The sequence below is a fragment of the Manis javanica genome, chromosome X (assembly GCF_040802235.1).
Source record: "Manis javanica isolate MJ-LG chromosome X, MJ_LKY, whole genome shotgun sequence".
In the NCBI taxonomy this organism is placed as follows: Eukaryota; Metazoa; Chordata; class Mammalia; order Pholidota; family Manidae; genus Manis; species Manis javanica.
In genome coordinates, this window is record NC_133174.1 from 3,358,576 (window position 1) to 3,380,765 (window position 22,190).

The following is a 22,190-nucleotide window of genomic DNA, read 5'->3' on the forward strand; positions in this document are numbered from 1 at the left end:
AGCGGTGACACAATATGCCAGATGTTAACGCTTCTCTGAGGATCTCCATAGGAGTGAAGGCAAATCAGGCGCTACCGTTCATTTCTTCTGCTCGGAACCTCACGGCAAAGGACTGCAAACATGCTGGTAACGATGCAGGCGGCACTTTCTCATTGCAAAAATAAAGCATGGATAGAATTTTATTGAGTTTCCTTTGGGGGAGTGGGAGGCGATGCTGAGCATATAACAAACTCCATTAATTACATTATTTTGCAATGTTATTTCACAGTCACGAGAGTTAGAGAGCATTTTAAGACCATTACAGGTAACACACAGCAACAAAGTCTATTGTATAGACATCTCCTGGTGCGGTCACAATACTGCAAGACCCAAAGAGGATGACTGTCCCCACTGCATGGGGAACATAGTGTCACGTGGGTGTCACCTGAACCCGGGCATCCTCAAGCCCAACCTTTGAGTCTGGGACACGCGGTTCTACATCTGCTCCACCCAGATGAGCCTCCAGGTCCACGGAGTGAGAGCCAGTGCCCCCAGGAACCCTCCCCGTGCACGATGCCCCGATTCTAAGCTATCCCGGCTGTTTCCAGTTCCTAGGTGGGTGTTTGTGGGCCAGGCTGTGTGCAAGAACAAAGTAGAGACATCTGTTGAGGGTTATGCCAATGTGTCCATTCCTGCCCATTTCCCATTTCTGCCTGTCAGGTTTCTGGTGTTCTGTGGACGGCTGAGGGAAGCACGCAGAGGGGGAGGGCAGCCTGTGGGAAGGCGCTGCCTTTGAACAACAGGCCTGCATGATTTGGGGAGGGTCGCCTCTGCATGGCTGAAGGAGGCACCGGAGGGACGAGAATACGGTGTGGTCTCCAGGCACGGCAGAGGGTGGCCCCCCATCCTGCATTCCCGTGGGCATCCTGGCATCTGGTGGAGGACAGAATCCATCCAGGGCACCCTACAGATCAGAATGTACCATGATCCTGTCTGAGGGGAAGGCATGTGACAGAGCCCCACCGGCCTGATGGCAGTCGGCATCCCTTTGCTGGGCTGTCACAGCCGGTGCTTCCGATGTGACTTCCACGCTGGAGGGGGCATTGTTCCTGCAGCAGGCAAGCGACAGCCCACGGGGGTTGGACCCCCTGGGAACAAGAGAGGCCACCCAGCCTGATAACCCTGCTCTCCTCAGCCTGCTTGTGGCTAAAGAGGTGCTGGGCTTTTGTAAAACAACTAAGTTATTGCAAATTCTCTCCTACAACCAGAATTGCACAAAACACTTGTTGGGTTCATATCATTTTATTCAGAGAGTGAAGGGGATGGTTTCTTTCTTAAATAAAGGGATGCATATCGTCTGCTCATCATCTGTGTGACACATTCATTATGGCGACTCCTGCGACTCTGAGGCTCACATCAGGAATCCCCCGGCTCCGCTGTCCTGAGTTACCGGCATTAATGAAAAATGAGTGGTCTTGTCAAGTCTCACCATATTTTCTCCTTTACTTTTTCACACTGAGGTTAAATGGCTATAACAAAAAAATCAAGCATTTTAAAATACACAGTCATTCCACAGCATGTAGTGCATTCACAATGTTGGCAACCAGCACCACTATGTAGTTCCAGAACATTTTCCTCCCCACAAAAGGAAACCTGTACCCCTTAGCAGTCAGTCCCCATTACCCACTCCCTCTGGCCCCTGGCAACCACCAGTCTGCCTTCTACCGCTACAGATTTGCTATTCTGAGTAGGTCACATAAATGGAATCATGCGCTCTGTGACCTTTTGTGGTTTATAGAGCATAATGTTTTTGAGGTTCATCTATGTGGTAGCATGTATCACGCTTCACAGAAAATGCTTCAGTCCTTGTTATGATGAAATATTCCACTTCCTTTAGCTTTTAATCTTCCATTATGTGTAAATTAAAGATGACCCCACTTTCACACATACAGCTCTTTCTTTTAACACTCTGACTCACAGATGACTTTGCAGCCCAGAGCAGTTATAATATTTACATGTTTTAAAGGCATCAGGATCCCAAATCTCAAAACATTTGCAATCGGGGAAAAAGAAACACCGCCGAGACATGTACAAGTACAGATCGTCAACCACGTCCAAGTGCCAAGATTGCTTTGTTTCTCTCTCTTTTCAAGGTTTGGAAAATTGAAATTCATAGTTTCAAGCCAGTGCCGAGCCATTTCTAAATAATGCATTTCAATGACTAGCTCTCGAGTAATACCAATTGTACCATTTCTACTACTGTAAACTGGGGAGTTGAACTGAAAGTCGCTGTTGAATCTTTGTTCATCCTCTTTAACTTATTTTTAGTCCAGTGTCACCCAAAAGCACTTGGGATGTGGTGGCCTCTGGCCGTCTCCAAGATGTTCAGCCACGCAACGTCCTCCACACAACCACAATACATACAGAGTCCTGAGTTTTACAATCTCGCTCCATATTCAATACAACCATCCCTCTGTGCTGCCTTGACACTTTGGACCAGGATTTACCAAAATATGGTCAAGGGAACAATAGTTTAGAAAGACACTGACAGATGCTAGGAAGCAGGAAAAGAAAGGCTTGATCCAGTAAGTGGAAATTTTTGAATGACATAAACTTCAACAAGCTTCCTCCCTTCAAGATTTCTTGATAGGTGGACCTTCAAGATGCTAATGCTGCATTATAAGCGTGGATGTTAGAACATTTCTCAATTTTACTGAGTCTCAGAAACCTTCCTTCAGGACTCTATCCATCAGGGATAAGGTTGCTTAATATAGGCCATGGAAAAGGTTGCTTTTGACCCTTTTCAAATATTTAGACGTTAGAGTGAAAAATAAATTTAGAAGCAACTACAGCTTGCAGTTCAGGACAGGGATGGGATAAGGGAAGAAGGGGGTGCAGACGTTAATAAGGGCCTGTGGTTTTCATGTTGAGATGACAGGGCACACACTTGACCTGCTTCCTTATATCATAACATGATGTTTTTTTATGTGCATCCAGATGGTGCAGGAATGAATAAGATCAGAAAAGTGCCATCAGAAAAGGTTTAAAGAAGGGATGGGGTTTGCTGGGACACCTCTCCACCTCTGAGAGTTGATTTTTTGTGTCCATTTGACTGAGCCAGCGGAGTGCCTAGATATTTGGTCAAACATTATTCTGGGGGGGGGTGTGGGAAGGCATTTCTGGATGAGTTTAACATGTGTATCAGCAGACTTGAGTAGAGCAGATTGCCCTACCCTGTGTGGAATAACACAAAGATAAAACAAAAACTAAGTAGGGGGAACTTTGCCCGCTTGACTTCTTGAGCTGGGACATGCGTCTTCTCCTCAACTTAGACTGAAACTTGGCCCATTGGTTCTCCTTGGTGGGTCTCAGTCCTTCAGATTTGGACTAGAACTACACCTTTAACTTTCCTTGGTCTCCAGCTTGCAAATGACAGATCCTGCAACTTCTCAGCCTCCATAAGCACGTGAGCCAACTTCTTAATGATCAGTCTCTCTGTATATGTCTCCTTGTGGTTCAGTTTCTCTGGAGAGCCCTGTCCAGTTCATCACCCTTTGTCCTAGGACACGTCCTTTGCCATCTCCCTGATCGGGTTCCCCTGAATGGTCTCTGAACATCACTGATAATCGCTGGCTACTTCCAGCGCTGAAATCCAGACAGCAAGGGACACACCTGCAAGCGAGTCATGCTCAAGGTACATGCCCTCCACACAAGTCCATCCTGTCGAACTATTTGATGGTGCTGGTCTTGAATTAATATTGCAATTGATGATTCTTCTCCTCTTTACCTACCTTTCCAAATTAATTATCAGCAGACATTGGCAATACAGACCAAGGATATTTGAAATTGCACACTTCAAATTGGATCATGGGGAGGACCCTCTCAATAAACTGCACTCTCAAGTCTAAATATAGAACATAGATCTCTCTGGAATCTGTAAATCATAGGCCTCTCTGGGAAATGGAATAACTCAGACAGGATGGGCCAGTAGTTTAATGAAACTTGATTAGAGTTGATTTACATTTACGATGGGCTCCACCACTTTCTTGTCTTAGTTTTTATTTTCTACCTGATTCCTGATATTTTGATTTAAATAAGCCAATATAGGTGTAGGTATTCAGCACTTGACTATATATTCAAATTAAATTATTTTTTGCACCTTACATGACACAGTTTTAAGAAAGAAACCATAGCTAGTCACAAGGAAATTGAGATGGTTTTCACCTGGCTGATATTAAGAACAAAGATATATTAAACAACAACCAAAAGCATGTATGTACATTCTACACAGATCTGTTAAGAACTAAAGCACAGGTTAAAATCTGATGAAATTTAGCAAACATGGATTCATTTGTTCAAAAAAAAAAATCACCAAGCATTTGCTCTGGGCACAAGAAATGTTCTCCAGCAGGCAGAATAAACAATAAAATTGTATGGTCCCCAAAGAACTGTAGGATAGAATAGGCAGAAAATGGAGGCAAATATTAGCAGGAGTGCAGGTGGGCTGGATAAAGTTGCTCTCCTAGAATATCTTCTCAGCGGAGGGAACAGCGGAGATACAGACACTAAAATGCACACAAACACATCGCAAATCAAGGAGATTTCCAAATGAGATGCAAATATGTCACTTGATACCCTGTCCCCTTTCTACCCTACCTTTGGCTGCCATATATTGAGCATTCACTGTGTGGCAGGCTTTATGGAATATATTTCACAGATATGGGATACCAAAGAATGTGTCTGGCCTTTGTCTCACGTTCTGGGCACAGATGTTGAAAACCCTTGGAATGTCCTGTGGGTAGAAGTGTCTGTGATGTTAATGGGGACCTGTGGTGGGGATCCCTGTTGGTTTCTGGAAAGGGGCTGGTCCCCAGCAAGACCAAAGGATTAGAGGGCTGGGACCTTCAGCCCCCCAGCCCTTAGGGAGGACAGCATGCGAGAGGCTGGGTTCAGTCACATGGCCAATGACTTGTCATTCCATCGTGCCTACCGGATAAAAACTTCTGGACGCTGAGACTCAGAGGAGCGTCCTGACTTGTGGACACCTCATGTGCAGGAGGGTGGGTGTTCTGATTCCACGGGGAGGGTGCTCAGAAGATCTGCATGCCTACCCAGACTTCACCCTACATCCCTATCCTTTCCATCCACCTGTAAGTATGGCACTTCTCTAAGTTCTCTGAGTCATTCTAGTGAATCTGATAACCTGGGGGCTTGTGTATACCTCTGAATTTATAGAGTTGGTGCAAAATATGGGTGGTCTGGGGACCCACAGGCTGACATCTGAAGGTAGCACGATTAGCCTTCTTGGAGTCTTAGTTGGTGAGGTCTGTGTTAATTGCAGGGGTCGAAATAGATTAACACAACAGTCTCATCACCATTGTAGGTCGATGCTGTTGAGGTAGAGCGGACCATGGGACAAGCATCATGATTAATTTTTCCTGCCTATGATGAAAAATACTGAGATATAAATAGTATGTATAGTAGAACAGGAGAGACTCCACCTTACGGCTAAGATTCCATTTTTAAAATCCGGGAGTTAGGAGGTGAGATTCCTAACATATTTTATGGTGATTAGCAGACAACCGACCCCCATCTTAAGGCGGGGCAAGGAGTCCTAAATGATATGTTCCCACTGCTTGCGGCAAACCACTATGTTGGAGAAGAACAGGAGCAAGAAATTCCTTGTGTTGAGTTCATCTTACAGACTATCTAGAGGACAGACTACGGATGGTGACATGATGTGCCTCATCGGAGACAGACGTCATGAAACCGCACGTCAAGCCGACAGCCCGTCCACCTCCAACCCTTTGTCCCGTGCTTGAAAGCCCTGAAAGACAGAATCCTAAGCCTCTAAGCATGCCTCCTCTCTGAGGTTGCTCAAAGTCTCTTCAAGCACATATTCTGCCTCACATAAAGCGTTCCTGCTGCTTGATGTACTGTGTTTTGTCTCCGTGCTCTTCCGAGCCTGTTGGCAGGTTGATAAGAGACCCCTTTCCTGGTGGGAAACATCTTTGTTACTTGAGTACATCTTCAGTTTCCTAGACATAAGCACCAGTCTTCACTCTCTCTGTCCTACTTCAGACAAGTCAGGAGGGCCACTGGATCTCTGATTTGGGCTTGCAAGTTCCTGTCACCTGGGTGACCCCCGACAGCACTGCAGCTGTGTGATCATGCTCTTTAGTAGCCTGTCTGCTAATCTCCTTTCTTTGACTTCTTTGGGGAGTTCTCAGAACATCATCTCACTCCATCCAGGGCTCCATGGCTCCCCAAATCCTGGGGTGGCACAGGCTTGATTCCCATGCGGTGCAGATTCAAGTGCGCACTAGACGGCAGGTGACCCTGGCTTCAGGAGTTGGCAGGGGATGTGCCCTGTGCCAAGCAGGAGTCCCATGAGCTTCCGTCTCTTCCCTGTGCCGGCTCTTGCTCTCCGCTGCCTGCACGGCTGCTGACATTCGCTGCTACTCTCACTTTAATGACTTAATTGCTTGCCTACACTCCTCAGGCCTGCTCTATCGGAGTCAGGAACCCTCCCCTGGGCAGGTTGTGGTTTCATCTCATGCACAGGGAGAGAGAGAGACCTCCCCAGACGCAGCTGCCTGGCAAAAGTGTTCAGAGTCCCATTTTGCAATCAAGAGACCAAAGCATGGCGTAAACAATGAGCTCAGGGGCAGTCTGGTTTCGAGCCCATATCCTTACTATGCTGCTATTCTGGCCCCAACGAAATGTTTTGCTTTCTCCAAGATCGAGGAACATATGTCATCACGGACCTTCCTGTACATTATTGTTTCAGTGCTGTGTGGTGTTTTGTTATAAAATGCTCAACTCTGGAGAGAGAGAGACAAGTCAACAAATGAATAGAGACACTGGGATAAAAGGAACACGCACAACCGCGTGGATGTCTCTCCTGCTGTAAATCTTGGTGATCTTCGTGCGATTTCATAGGGAGAAATGTAGCTGATGTGAACCCGTAGCCATATTTGCATACGCAGACATTTTTCAACGTGCTACACGCCTGGAAAATCCCATCTCTATTGACTTTAGTGTAGAGAGATCTGATGAAAGTTTCATCAAGTACTGCCTCCCTCCTTCTCCCACAGGGGATGCATAATTTACACCTCTGCTGGGGAGCCAAGCCTTTGATCTTCCCACCCGGGGGTTCTGGGTTGAAACGGCAGAGGCCTCCCAAACCTCTTGTGATAATACCAGTCCCTGAAATCCTCCCAGGCCCTAAAAAGCAAGCTTTGTGTCCCCAGACTTGCAATGCTGCAAGAATGGAGAGGATTTCTAACTAATTTATGAAGGTGGAGTTTTCAACTGTGGCTCAGGCTCATGGCTTCCTGACCCTCTCTTCTGCCCAGTGCGTTCTCAAGAAATTCTGTAACGTTCCATAGCAACGCTTGAGATTATGTAAATCTGTGTCAATTATGTTTTCTCCCATTACAAATCAAAATGATGGTATTTGAAACGCGCATATATCACAGTGTCAGATCACATGGGTGTTTAAAAGTTATGCCAAAGCAGGCTTGCAAGTCTCAATTTACTAGCCTCTTGTTCTTAGGGATGACTTGGTTTGACCATCTTCCTCTGGGGGCACAGACCCTGAGACAGGAGCTGGCTGTGGAGAGGGCGGTTATTGAAAGGATGATTCTAGAAAGCACAGCTGAGGAGGCAGAAGAAGTCATTTAGCAAAAGTGACAAGCCATAGAGATAGTGGGTTACTAAGGGGAGAAGGGGTTCGTAATAAGCCACCCCGAAATGTGCCACGGTGCCAGGTAAGCTGTTTTGAGCTGAAGATGATCGAGATCTTGCCGGCTCAAGAGAAACTTTTATCATTTCCTTCACTATCTACAAGAATCTATATTGGAGTCTTCTCTAAAATAAGGGTTATTGTAAGAAATAAATCCTCTGAGTAACCCATCTGTACAGCTGGGCAAACACCTAATTACCCAACACCTGCTCTTCTCATTGTCTTAAATTGCCCTCCTCCCCTATGACGTCCCAGACCCCTGCCCAGTCCTTAACTCAGGAGGGGTGGCATCAAACCTCACATGACCTTCCTGTTGCAACCACACAGGTGTGTGGGGTTTCCGCATATGTGAAATTAAATTTTGGTTTCTCCTGTTCATCTGTCTCATGTCAATTTGCTTCTTAAGACCAGTGAGGGAACCTTGAGGGATACAGGAAACATTTCCCTCATCAACAGTGCTTTCTGGCCAGTGATGGGGGCTGTCATTCTGGGGAGGGCCAAATGCGGGAAGGTGTGGACTTCGAAATTTCATCCCCACCCCAGGACGGGCAGCTAGCCCATTTGACCTCCACCTCCACCCAGCCCCCAGCTGAGAAGGGGGAAGGAGGAGCTCGCCTGAGAAGCTGTCAGCCTGATGGGAACGTCATGCATGGCATCTGCTGGGAGCTCAGGTACGAGGGTGGGACTGCCATGGCCCCTGCATGGGGGGGCTGCAGGTGCCATGCTGAGAGAGCTCTCTGATACACTCATTTGGAGTCCCTACTGGATGTGCTGGGGAGGCTAAAGAGAATTGTTGGTCCTAATGGTGCTTCTTGCAGCACCATCCAGACAAGAAACGTTCCAGGTCTATGTTCCTGGACACCCAGAATTCTTCCTGCTTACCTCCCCCCGGAGACGGATGGCTGCAGGGGTCAGTACCAAGTCTGCATAATTGGCAATACACCTCACACAGAAAGCATTCAATCACTGCGTTCAACGAGTGTGCCCAACAATGTGGATGAATGTGGATGGGCAACCGGTCTCCTAAAGGATTAGCTCAGGAGATTACAGAAGGCTGTGCTGAACTTCCAAAGATGTTCATGTTATATTCAGAAGTCTGGAAGAAGAGATGAATTCATTTTCCAAACACTTGTTTTTCCACGTCATTTTAAGAGTAGACAGCACATAAAATGACTCACTGAAGTGAAACTTATAAGAAGAACCCCTGAAATATGCTGAGTATCTCCTGTGATCTCTTTATATCTTCTTAATCCCTTTTGAATGGCTTGCTGTTCCTTGTCTATAGGAGGAGAACTGGGCATCATCATTTCTGATGGCCAGCTTAGAGGTATTTAGGCACGATGCACAGCCAGTCTATGCTTTAGATAAAACAGCGTGATTTTCCGAGGGTTCTTCCCTTGACCTGATTTATAGTCTGAGATTTCAAATATCTCTGGTTGACATGCCCAATATTGACTGACAATCAATTTGCAAAGCTAAGAGGCTGGGGTTGTGGTCACTTCCATTATTAGCTCAAGATTATCACTGTCCAAGAGAAATATGGTGAAAGTCACAAATACGAGCCACGTATGTGATTTTAAAATTTCCAGTAGCTCCAATTAAAAAAAGGATAAGGAAACAAGTGAAGCTCAGTTTAATTGCATATTTTATATAAATCAATACGCACAAATCATTTCAACACAGAAACAATATTTGAGAAATGACTGAGATAATACTTTACATTCCTTTTTTTTTCATAGCAGGCCACTGAAATCTGCTATTTTGTACTTAGAACCCATATCAGTTGGGACTCAACATGTTATATAAAAGCCACGTGGGGTGAGCAGCTGCCATATTTGACGGCAAAAGTCCAGTTTGCATTGTGGGGAACTGTGGTGGATGGCGGGGCCGACACTGGCCAATGAGTTTCAATGTAAAGGAGGGAATATCTCCCACAGACGGTTCTGAGACTGTAAATTTCTTTTTGTTTTGTGCTACACACACTCTGACATGTAACACAATACAGGTGTTCTCTGTTGGCAACCCATATCTGTGACTCGCTGTCATGTGGTGGAAGAACTGTGGTTTGAAACATTCTTGAAAACTGAGCTTAGAGAAGTCAAATGATAAGAGAAAAGGTACTTTGGGAGTGGAGGATACTTCAATCCTTGGGTGAATGACAACTTGGTCTATGTCCAGACGTGCCTTTCTGGAACCACCCACCTCCAACACAATAGTACACTTGCCAGGAAATGTTCCTATTTTCCACTCCTGACATCTGTGTTCCCCTAATTGAAGTGGGAGCCTGTATTGGCTTTCTCCACCTGCTCGAACAAATTGCCCCATATTCGGTGGTGCAAACCAACACAAATGTACTCTTGCACTTCTGGAGGACATGAGGTGGAAATGGGTCTCACTGGGCTAAGATCCGACTGCCAGCAAGGATTCATTTACTCTGGAGCCTTTAGGGAGACTGTTTCCTGGCCTCTTGCAGCTTCTAGAGTCGGCCTGCATTCCCTGACTCATGCCTCTTGCATCTTCAAACCCCGTAAGGACTGGTCCAGACTTTCTCAAGTCATATCCCTTTGGTTGTCTTGGCATCCTCTTTCTCATTTGTAATGACCTTTGCAATGCCACCGGCCCAAATGGATCAGCTTAGACAATCTCCCTACCTGAAGGTCAGGCTGACTGGCAACCTTGATTCTTTCTGCAACCGGAGTTCCCCCTTTGCTATACAGGGGAATACATGCACAGGTTTAAGGGTTAAGGGTGTGGATGAAAATTTAGATGTTTGCTGGGGGTGGGGTGGGGGGGCTGTCGTTTGTCCAGCTCTGCCTCCTCCCATTATAATTCTCTTCTGTTATTAGTGAAATTGTGTGTTGACACTGTAAAAAAAATGCCCAACTGAAATAGTAAATGTTTTTTTTCCAGAGCACAGGCATTTTAAATTTATTGGAAATGATTACTTACTATTTATTTTTCATCCTTGTCATAGTTTTTTCACTATTTTCCTGAAGTGATTTCTTTCGAGTCTAAAGAATTCAGTTTTAAAATAAGTGGCTGAATTTTCTCTCCTAGACAATCATGTGCAAGCTGCTATTTTCAACCTCCCATTAAAAAGAGGTTTCACCGTACCTTTATAATCTCTCTCACTCAAGTGTTAACCAGAGCACAGGATAATGTTTCCCCTAAGACATGTGGAAGAAGAGAAGCCAGGAAATATTACAACACTTTGAGTCACTTGGTAAATGTGTCAATTTGGGGAACAGAATGACTATGTATCCTTCAATGTTCTTACTATTAGCAACATTTTCTCCAGTTTCCCTTCGTAGGGGAAACACTATGTGACTGGATCACTGAATTTTAACTAAAAGTTTAAGTGTAACTTTTCTTCTAAGCATAATAATTAATTGCAATTTGGGCAAATCAGATACCTCTATCATGGCCGATATGCAAAGAATGGAACAAATTTGCACAAACCTCTGGTAAAAATAAATACACATTTGAGCATACTACGTTGCCTCATCTAAAAAAACTCACATTTTTTATTCTTAGGGGGTTAGAAGTAGTTAGAGGTCAAATAAGAAATCAAATCTGCTTTCAGAACAACTACCCACAGTAAAGGGAAGGAAAGTGTTTTCTTTTTTAACAGTGATATTTTTGCTTTTCCTTGCTAGTTACATTGCACCGCAAGATGTGAAATAGCACCTGGTTAATAACTTTTTAAAGATTAATTAATAGAAGCTACATTCAAGTTTTCCTAAAAGTTGTCGTTTGTTTAAATTCAGTGTGTGCTCTTTCAGTGGTACCCTTGGGAAAGTGTATTTTAAGTACCAAAGAAAGAAAATGCATTCAAGCTACAAGACTAATTTAGCTGCAGCGCTGTTCATAGCATTGGGAAAGCAGTTTCCTCTCAGAGGGCCCAGCGGTGCAGGCTGACAAGGGGTGAGGGCAGGATGAAAGGCAGCCTGTGTCACCCTGCAGGGTCACGAGGAAGGAGCCCCGTCCTGTGATGCGTCTTCGGAGGATGCAGGCTCCTCGTGACTGTCACAAAGGACCGAATGTGTTGGGAATGCAGACGTCTCCTTCTGATCCCCAGGAGACTGTGCTACGGACACGAAGAGCAGAGCAGCTCCAGGCCAAGGAGAAAAGCGTATCACAGATTGATTCAGTTCTTCTGACAAATATATAGGAGAGGCTTCTCTGCAGGCAGCGGAATGCTGAGACTGGGAATGTGAAGACAGCCTCAGCTATGTGGAACTCGTATTGCGGTAGAGAGGAATGAAATGGCATAGAAATCGGAGAGAAAGAGATGTTACCCAATTTGCTCTACAAATGAAACTTGACCTGGATAACAAGACAAGAGGTCCACTGGGCCTCTCGGGTGGGTTTGGGGAGGAAGACGTGGATTTTAGCCAGAGGAGGAAGAAGGGTATCCACAGTCATCGTATTTCCAGGTTCTTTTCATTGATCCTGGTAATATTCCGAGAATCTCCCCTATACTGCATGTTCCCTTTGGGTTTTACCTTTTCTGACTGGAGGTGGAGGTGGTGGACCTGCAGCAGGTGGAGGTGGTGGGCCTGGTTAGAATATGCCCTAGGATCTGTCCTATGCCCGTATTCTAATCCTCTATAAATGGAGGACTTTACCGTGGAAACTGTCCGTCACCTCACCGCTCACCTCTATGGAGGAGAACAGATGCAGGTCAGCATTTAGCATTTACATTAAAGTTTCTTTGTGTCTCTCAACCATCTTTTTTGCAGCCTCTGTGCATTGTTTCTATTCCAATCAACTTGCTCTGAGTAGGAAACTGACTCCAGCTCTTCCGGCATCTTTATATTCTTAAGAACATCTCAGCAAACGTCTGTGCCCCTGGAAAAATAGTCTCTTCTAGACATTTTCTAAGGTAGCTGTCCTTGCATGTCTTTAAATGAGTTGCCAACAGCCTCATTCTAGGAGAAATTGAAAAAAATGGGGCAGTTATGGGCCTAGCACTGGTCCCTTCCCTTTGTGTTGGTTTTCACTCACTTTTACAATGCATTTTCAGCTTGACATTATTAATTGCCTGGCAAAATATAAATTCCTACACCGGGGGAGATGAACTCCTAAAGGTGACCCACAGCACATAGTGTTGGTGACTCTTTGCCCCTTTACCCTTTGGGACACCCACTCCCCAGCGGAGAAGAATATCAGCTCCTAGCGGTTCAGAGCTACACCAACTGCTTTCAGCCAAATGGGAAATGCCAGGGAGTGGGGGTCACATCCAGCCCAGGATCAAAACCAGTGATTGGCATGACCGTGTTCCTGTGGCCTGGCACTCCGCAACAGACCACCCTGGATTTAGGGACATAGAACAACAGCCATAGCATCAGGCTCATGAATTGTGCGGGTTGAGAATCTGGACTTGAGTTAGCAGAGCTTGTTCTTGTCCGGCATGTGGGGTTTCAGCTGAGAGACCCAGGTGACTGGAAGTGGCCTGGAGAAGCAGGGACTGGAAACCCCTGTGTCCTCCTCAGTCACCTGACCCATGCCCAGGGCGGGAAGACTCCAGGGCAGAGCTTGGATGGGGCTCCCGGGGGGGCACAGCTGCCCACGCCTCTCCAGGCAGCTCGGGCTTCGGACAGCGTGCAGCCGCGGGGCAGTGCTGAGTGAGTGCTCCAGGAGACAGTGAGGCAGCCGCCTGGGAGGGGCTCTCTGTCTGGCATATTGCAGTCTAGGAGCAAAAGCCACAGGGCACCCAACAAGCGCACAAAAGATGCTCAGCATCACGGATCACGAGGGAAGCGCAAATCCGAACCACAGTGAGCGGTCACCGCACACACATGAGGATGGTCACTACAAAGAAAGGAAGGGACGGAGGGACGGAGGGAGGGGTACAGAGACGTAAACTGGTGCAGCTGCTGTGGAAAACATGAAGTTCCTAAAAAACGTAACAGTGGAACTGCCCTATGATCCGGCTATCCAGGCTCTGCGTATATGCCGAGTGAAGGAGGCAGACCTTGAAGAGACATCTGTCCGTCCGTGCTCATGGCAGCATTATTCACAATGGCCAAAAGGTGTCAGCAAACCACGGGTCCACTGATGGACGAATGGGTAAACCTAATGGGGTCCAGCCATAGCACAGAGTATCATTCAGCCTCGAAAAGGAAGGGAATCTTCACAACTGGTACAACACACATGAACCTTGAGGTCATTGTGCTCCGTGAAATCAGCCAGGTGCCAAAAGACAAATACTGTAGATTCTGGTTATATGAGGACCGTAGAGTAGCCGAAATCACAGAGACAAGGAGGAGAATGGCAGCTGCCAGAAGCTCGGGGGGCAGGCGGAATGTGGAGTTAGTGTTTAATGGGGACAGGGTTTCAGTTTTGCAAGATGAAAAGAGGTCAACAGATGGATGGTGGGAAGGAGGTCACGACAGTGCCGCTGTGTTTTCAAGCCACCACGATGGCCCCCCGGACAAGGTGGGGCATGTCCACAGTCCCATTTGTGCTCCAGAGCTCCTCCGAGATGAAGCTAAGGCCTCCGAGCTGAAGTGAGGTCCCTGTCTGCCTTTTCTGCTCCCCACACCTGCTGCCCTCGTTTCCTGGAGGTCCTGAGAGCGCGTCACCAATGAAGCAGTGGCCCGTGATGCCTCTGCTCACGCTGTGCTTCCAGGGAATCTGACCTAAAATCTCCTCTGAGATGGAAGCTCTATTAAAAATCAAAAGGGCTGTGGAGTGTTAGATCTTTGCGGAGCAATGGGGAGGAATATATTTTGAAACAGGAAATCTTTCTATCAGCTCTTGGAGGAAGCCCTGAAGGACGCCAGCTGCTCACGAGAACTGCCCTCATCTCTTAGCCCCCTTCCTGCAGAGGCCCCTGTGTGCCCCTCTTCATCCTCACGGCCTGCTCTTCAGACCCGAGCCACTAACTCAGGGAGACAGTCCGGCGAGCAGGGCAGGGAACTTTCAGCCAGCTTAGGGTGACCACCTGTCCTTGTTTGTTCTGGACTAAGAGGTTTCCCTGGACACAGGACTTTATGTCAACACCAGGAAGCCCCCCCAACACACAGGGACGAGGTGGGTCATGTAGGGCCAGCTAGCACGTGTGTGCTGTGGAAGAAAAGACAAATGGCAATTGTATATATTTTTAAAGGAAAATTAATCTTTCCAGCTGAGTAGATTGCTATTGAATAAACATTTCCTTCAATAAAAGCAGACACACTGTGGCCCCAAACTGAGCATACACCATCAAACAATGACTACTCGTTCACCCCCAATTCATGAATGAGATCTCACTGATTAAGTCTACATTCAAACAGCTCATGGTTTGTTACAAAGTAAGCCTATTAAGTGAATCATACTATGATCTGGTAATGAACTGGTGATTACATAAAGGCATATCCTTTGTAAGCTAAAAGTGTGCTAGGGGCAGAGAACTCAGCCATGTATTACACTCCCCGTGTGTTAGATACCTGTCAACCCCCGTGGGCAGCAGGTAATTACCTGCTTTTTACTGGCACTACAAAAGCCAGTTGTCACTCAGATTGATGAAACAAGCAATTTATTCTTATACCATTGCCATTACATCAAGTGGCATTATATCCTGATATAAGCTAAGAATATACAGCCATTTTTCCATTAAGCAAAACACTAATCAGAAAAATTAAAGTTTAAACACCTCTAGCAGAATTTAGCTAAATGCGATGGTTTAGAATTTTTTTTTTTTTTTACCCCAAACTGAGCATTTACTGATTCGGAAATGCTGACTGTGCATCGTACCATCTTCCCCCCATTTTTTTGGTGTCATCCTTTTACAGGTTTTAAAGGTATCTTATCCACTTTCTGTGAAAGCTGTTGTGCTAACTTAATTTCTGTGTATCCAGCAGTAAACATCCTTCCACAGAGCAAACAGAAATCAACAATCGCATTTGATTTTATTCACCAAATTCATGGATTATTGTTTGTTAAATCCCCTCCAAACTGCTTTGGACCAAGAACAGAGGAAAAGACCACCAACAGAGAGGGGACTGTTTGGGGAGGGTGAGTGGCTGTCAGCAGCCAATTCAGTTATCAGTACGGATGTCAGTCAAATCACTGTACAGCGTGGTGCTCGGTGGCCCAGGAGTAAATTCAAACTGGGAAACTATAGGCTGTGTTCCCATGCACCAAACGAAGTGTGAAGCGGCCCCATTCTGGTGAATCTGGTCCATCTACATGGCAATCAAAGCTCCCAAATGAAGAGAGAAGAGAATTACATCTTTCCTTCCAGTCTGCACACTGCCTTTCAGTGGCTAAATTCCCCACTGTGCCTCCTCAATGGGATTAAATAAATATGCTGGTTCCTTCTGGGGGACTAAAGAATAATAATGTTTCTCTCCAGAAGATTCTGCAATATCCATTCCTCAGAAACGACACTTATTTAGATGTCGAAACTTAAAACTTCACGATCTAAGGACTCCCTCTCTTTGCATACCTATTATGACTCAAAGACTCGGAGGAAGAAATGACCAGAGAAGATATACATTGTTGTGAATGTTTTTCTTACATGTCCCAGCAGTTAATGTTAACTCAGTGTGCAAGCACAGCTTATTTAAAGGGCTGTTTCAAAATCTCAAAGTGGCAAGAGTGGCTTTTCTCCTTGCCCCTCCCAGCTCCATCCCCGACACGAGCACACTTGGTTTTGAACCACTGTGTTGGGATTCGGTGGCACACAGTTCTAGCTATTATCTGCAGGAAACAATGAACGCAGACCATGGGTTTACAAATCATTGGTTAGGACTCCAGGAAGAGCGGGCAGAGCACCATGACTACAGCGGCCGTCCGGGACATGCTGACTCTGCCACAGCTGGAGGGCCGGGTGCTGTGCACAGCCCTGCGTCACCTGCCAGGCCCGCCCTGGCATGACCACCTTTCTCCTCACCTGCCCCTGTTTCTAAAGCAAGTCACAAGAGAATGCCTCTGGTCGATGGACCAAATCACACCACAAACCCTTGTTGCAAGGGAGCTTGGGAAGTGCAGCCATTAGCCCTCCAAGGTTTGCAGTATCAGATGCCACTCTTGAAGGACAGGGCATAGACGCTGAGTCAGTCAATTAACCTTAGCTTCCTACGAACGCATCCGTGTTCAGGTATTTTTGCCACATAGGTGTGTTGTCTTCTCAAAAACAGTTTGTGTCCCATTTACCCGTCGGCTCTGGGATTTGGGATTATTCTAATCAGTCTGCCTTTCAGATTGGATTATGGTTAAGCAGGCTGAGATGTAAAGTTAAATCCTGACAAAATTGCAGGTTTATTTGAAGTCCTGTCCCTTAGGGGACTCTTTGAGAGGACTATACTCTAAATTATAAGAAAGAATATGAAGCCACTAGAAAAATAAAAAGCCTACAGTGCCAAAAGCTCTTTGAAGCACATCTCTGACACTTCTAGGATGTCAGTATGGCACAGAGGTGGAGGAGGGGGCAGCACGTGACAAGCTTTCCTGGGTGTTAGGAGGAAGGGTCATTTTTCCCCGACAAGTACCCTGAAGTAGGGGTTGAGGTGGAATGGGGCAAACACCCAGCAGGCAGCTGATGAGAGCCATCCATTAGGCCAGTTCAATAAGCAATATCCCCAGGCATTAACCAGGGAGCTCACCCAGTCCCTAACACACAAGCCCTTTGCCGGCTGAAAAGAATGACTGAACCCCTTAAGGAATTACTCAGCTGTCTTCAGTGCATATCAGAATCTCCTTGATAGAAGAAGCTTCTTGAAATAAGGGTTCCTAAGCCCCACATCCCCAAATCCTGAGCTTGAGCTCATCATTTGCAAGTGACGCTGTTGAAGGTGATTTGAACCCACCAAAGATAAATGAGAACTCCTCGGGGGAGGCTGGGGAAAGCAACTAAGGTTAATGCAAAAAAAAGGAACAGGACCCTCTCCAGTTCCTGATTTCTCTGCAAGTTAGAAACAGGACTTGAGCTGACTACCTAAGAAAGGCCTTTTCGGCACTTAGAGCTACTGGCATGGCCTGTTGGAGAACCTACTACCTCCCCTACAACCTTATAAAATGTAAGGCTGTGAAAATGCACACGCGATTTTGGGCTATGGTTGGAAGGATTGTGCCACTGTCCTTTCCCGGGCGTCCGCTTTCCAATGTTCAGGTTTAAATAAAAGAGCGGTGTTGTCTTTTATTGTGTGAATTCTAGAATAAGTTGGGTTTCCCCTGATTCTGCCCAGTGTCCATTACCATGAGGGGTATGGAAGTCCTGCCCCTGGTGCCACCAGAGGCATCTGGTATGAAGTCGCCCACATCTCATGACTCGTCTCGACAGTGTATGTTATAAGCCTGTCAGCAGGATGAACTTCCCAGCTTTTAAGATTCATTAGATAATCATTCTTATCAGCTTTCCTAATAGCAATGCAGAGCCACTCCTGACTGGGGAGACACCTGGTTAGGTACAGACAAGGGGTTTTCTTTCCCGGGCAGGGTGGTGGCATGAAATCCTTATGCTTCACATTAAAGATCAAGATTGTTTGCATATAATCAAGGTGGCATGTGTGAAAGTCCACGACTATTGCTGAAAAGTCTGGTTCCTTGTCCAGGAACAGCCTTCTCTTTTGTCAGGACAGGTGGACAGTAGTGAATGTGGTGAGGATCTTGATAATAGATTTCTAAGGTCAGTTTCATGGTGGGAAGTGTCTACTGAATATCCTATCAGATGGAAAAGGTTTTTTTCCAAACAGAAACTGAAATGCATAGTGCCTTTACCCTCCATCCCCGGAGATGCGGCAAATCCATTCTGCATGCCTGGACCACCTGCGTCTAATGAAGGAAGGAGAGAAAGGCCAGAGAGGACGCAGCTCAAAGAGACTCTGCATTTGAAGCTTTTGGGGGAAATGTTGCTGTGCCAGGACTAGATGGCAGTGCATCAGAGTGTGACCGTATTTGTTTGCTTGACAGGATGGCCCTGAATTTTGTCACTGAAGTTGCTCTCTCTGCCATTCAGCGTGTATTCTCCAACTGGATGTGACAGGAAAATGCAATTCACACACACACACACACACACACGTTTAACTCAGTCCAATACAAGTCTGGGGTTCAGAAGACTTGGCTGTGGACTGAATTCTGCAATTCCTGCCTCCAGGCATTACTTTTCTCATGGGAAACACATGGATTAGAATTCAATGATAAAGGAATCTCTAAATTGGTGATTTAAAAATGTTTCCCTCATGTAAAACACCATCCAGTCCAGAATTTAAGATTGCCCAAATGGTTTCGCTTCAAATCTTATAATGTTAGCTAAAGAAAAAATAGAGACCATGAGATATATTTCTATGCAACTATTTCTTGTTTACTTTCCATTAACCAAGCAGCTTGGCACTAACTAACCTATCTTATCCTAAACCTATTATAGAGCATTCTGGGAGTCTATAACTTTTCTTAATAAGAGATTTTTCTATGAACAAGCACCTTTAAGAAGTTTAAGAATTTTAAAACAGAAGCTTATTCTAAATAATAAGCGTATGGAGAGAATTGGAAAATAATACACCTTCACTTAATGTCAGATGATTAGAATTAAAACTGGTCCTGCCACTGACTGTATGCATCAGCTCATTCATTTAACAAACACAAATTAACCTGCAGGCCCTGGGCACGGCTCAGTTCTTCTGCATTCTGCTGTGGTTGCTTTTCTTCAAAATCTCACATTTTAGCAAAGGGGAAAAGTTAATAAATAAACGGAAGAACCAGAATGTATCAGTGGAGAATAAGACTCCACATCGCCTTTAGATTTGAGTCGCCAGAGACACAATTTGTCTGCAGCTGGCCACTGCAAACGCTGTCCAGACACCCAGCTTTTTGTCAGAGCTTAGTGTCCACACAATATTATAGAGTTCTTGGGGTCCACACTCCCAGGGTCGGCCGGCTCACTGGGAGCTTATGGAAGCAAAGTCCTATTACAGGCACTCCACAAGTTAAGATGGAAAATGCAATGTTCTACAATGAACAGCTTTCAGGATGAGTGGTTAAATCACTGCACGGCTCATTCTGCTCATCAGGACACTGGGAAAAACAGCTCATCAGTAGGTCAGAGTGTGCTTAGCTCAGGCTAACACCTTGCTCCCACAAGGGCCTCTGTTTATAATAACTTCTGCCATCACCTGAGTTATAAATATTCTCTGAGGCTGTGGCCATTCTATTGGACGGACCCGGCTCAGAGTGGTTTTATTTTCAGCAAAGGGCAAATCTTTGCCATGTACAAGGGCCCACGCGAAGCATTTCCTGAGGATGCCACCTCATTTTCAGGACATTACTCCTCGGGACATGGACAGGTGACTTAGAGACGCCTACAAAGAAACCAAGAGTGAGTTCAGTGCGAATAATACCAGCACAAGCAGACGGCAGAAAGGGGAGCACGTTTGACCCGCTGTCTCACTCTTGCCAGCACACATTCTCAAGTTAAAAGCAATGGCTGTCCAATAAAGTCTCACAAAATGTGAGCTCCCACTCCAAACGAAATTCTGAAGTTTCAAGCTGGCAATTTAAAGGAGTGATTCACATCCACCACCATGAATGAGGACTCTCACCGGTACTGGGTATTGTGCCAGGGGACATTAGATAATGGTCTGAAGTGCACATAGCTTATAAAAAACAGGTAAATATATGGGGATTTTATTGTTTTATTCATGGGGGTGTGGGACGGTATAAGTTTGGAAAACACTGTGTGGAGCCCTCCCCCTTATCTTTGTTAGGAAATGTAATGGCTTGTGGTCACCTCTGCATTCCACAGCTGCCTTTAATTTTAGGTTGAATTGTAGAGAAAACTGAGGTTCATGTCACTGTGTTTAGCCTACAGAGATGCCAGTTTCACACGGATCAATCTAGTAAATTCAGTATCCAGAGTCCATGTCATTCTATGTGTGAGGGTCTTCACACCAGGCCCTGTGCCTCATGCTGGGCAACAGCTAATACAACACCCTCTGTCTCCAGCCTCACAGACCCATGAGTCTCCTTGGGAAGATGCACAATCAAGGTTATTATCTGATAAATCACAATGCGTGGCAATGCATAAGAAGGAAGTACATCGACATCGTCTTCTTCTGCTATCTGAGGGTTTTAGATCTACTGAGGAGCAGTTTGACGCAGGTGCAGACTTTTATGTGTTAAGGGCCTGCAACAGCAGAGATACGTTCAAAGTGATCTCTAGAGGGTTGTTACCAAAACAAATGAAGGCTCTCACCAGGATTCCTCTCCTCCTATTGCACATAAAAGTGAAGAGGGAATATCTGGCTGATCAAAGCCCTTATCAGTCCAGAGGTTAATGCAGCCCAACACTTGTTAAGGTTAATTGCAATGTGGCTATATGCCTGTGCATTTTGTAGAAGACGAATAGTCTTTGTTCTAGCCCCTTACATTCAGTGGCTAGGGTCTGCACATATGCTGATAAAAGACAATTAACAGGAAAAATGGCGCACGAGTCTTACTGTTGTTACATAGGGACTTGACACAAAAGAACCGAAAAATTAGAGAAGCAATTAAATTTGGGGGCTTATATACCATTTTAACAAAGGGAGATAAATTATGGAGTGCGACTAACAAACCAAAAGAACGTAAGGGTTAAAATAAGTAAGGTCTGTTTGTAGAGAGTCATCTCAGCATTGAAGCCCCCTCTCCAGTGATGACAGCTGCTCTTCCCTTACTGGTACAAGGAGGGCACCTTTCTCATGAGAAACTTGTTCCATGCTTTTAAGCAGAAAGGAGGAAGGTAGCAATTCCCGCCCATGTCTGCTATTTTTCAAGTGCTTTCAGCTCAAGAGAATCTCCTTCCCAAGTGGCATATTTTAGAGTGGCACATTCTGGTCCCCTTCTATTCTTATATTGTCTATGTTGCTTTAATGTGACATCAGTAGGGAGTAGTTAAGACGGAGACCAGATAGCAACCAAACCAAGAATGTGTAAGACCAGGCCTTTTACAGGAAGACTCAGCCAGCCCCTACGAACATAAGAGAAGCACACTTTGCTGAAAAAATAAAAAAAAAAAGGCGCACGCATTATTTGCAGATGATATGATATTGTACATAAAAAACCATAAAGGCTCAACTCCAAAACTACTAGAACTGATATCAGAATACAGCAAAGTTGCAGGATACAAAATTAACACACAGAAATCTGTGGCTTTCCTATACACCAACAATAAACTAATAGAAAGAGAAATCAGAAAGACAATTCCACTCACAATAGCATCAAAAAGAATAAAATACCTAGGAATAAACCTAACCAAGGAAGTGAAAGACCTATACCCTGAAAACTATAAGACACTCTTAAGAGAAATCAAAGAGGCCACTAACAAATGGAAACTCATCCCCTGCTCTTGGCTAGGAAGAATTAATATCGCCAAAATGGCCATCCTGCCTAGAGCAATATACAGATTTGATGCAATCCCTATCAAATTACCAACAACAGTCTTCAACGAACTGTACCAAATACTTCAAAAATTCATATGGAAACACCAAAGACCCCGAATAGC

The 22,190-nt window shown here is 45.4% G+C and overlaps 1 protein-coding gene across 1 annotated transcript in view; it reads right to left on the reverse strand.

Annotated features, from left to right (window-relative positions):
• Positions 1-1,272: 1,272 nt before the first annotated feature.
• The window catches only part of PUDP (pseudouridine 5'-phosphatase), a 166,909-nt gene continuing 145,991 nt past the window's right edge, over positions 1,273-22,190 (reverse strand). The window contains exon 6 of the transcript XR_012127522.1: positions 1,273-1,508. The gene's annotated coding sequence lies outside the window, so the exon portion shown is untranslated. The remainder of the gene's footprint in view (positions 1,509-22,190) is intronic.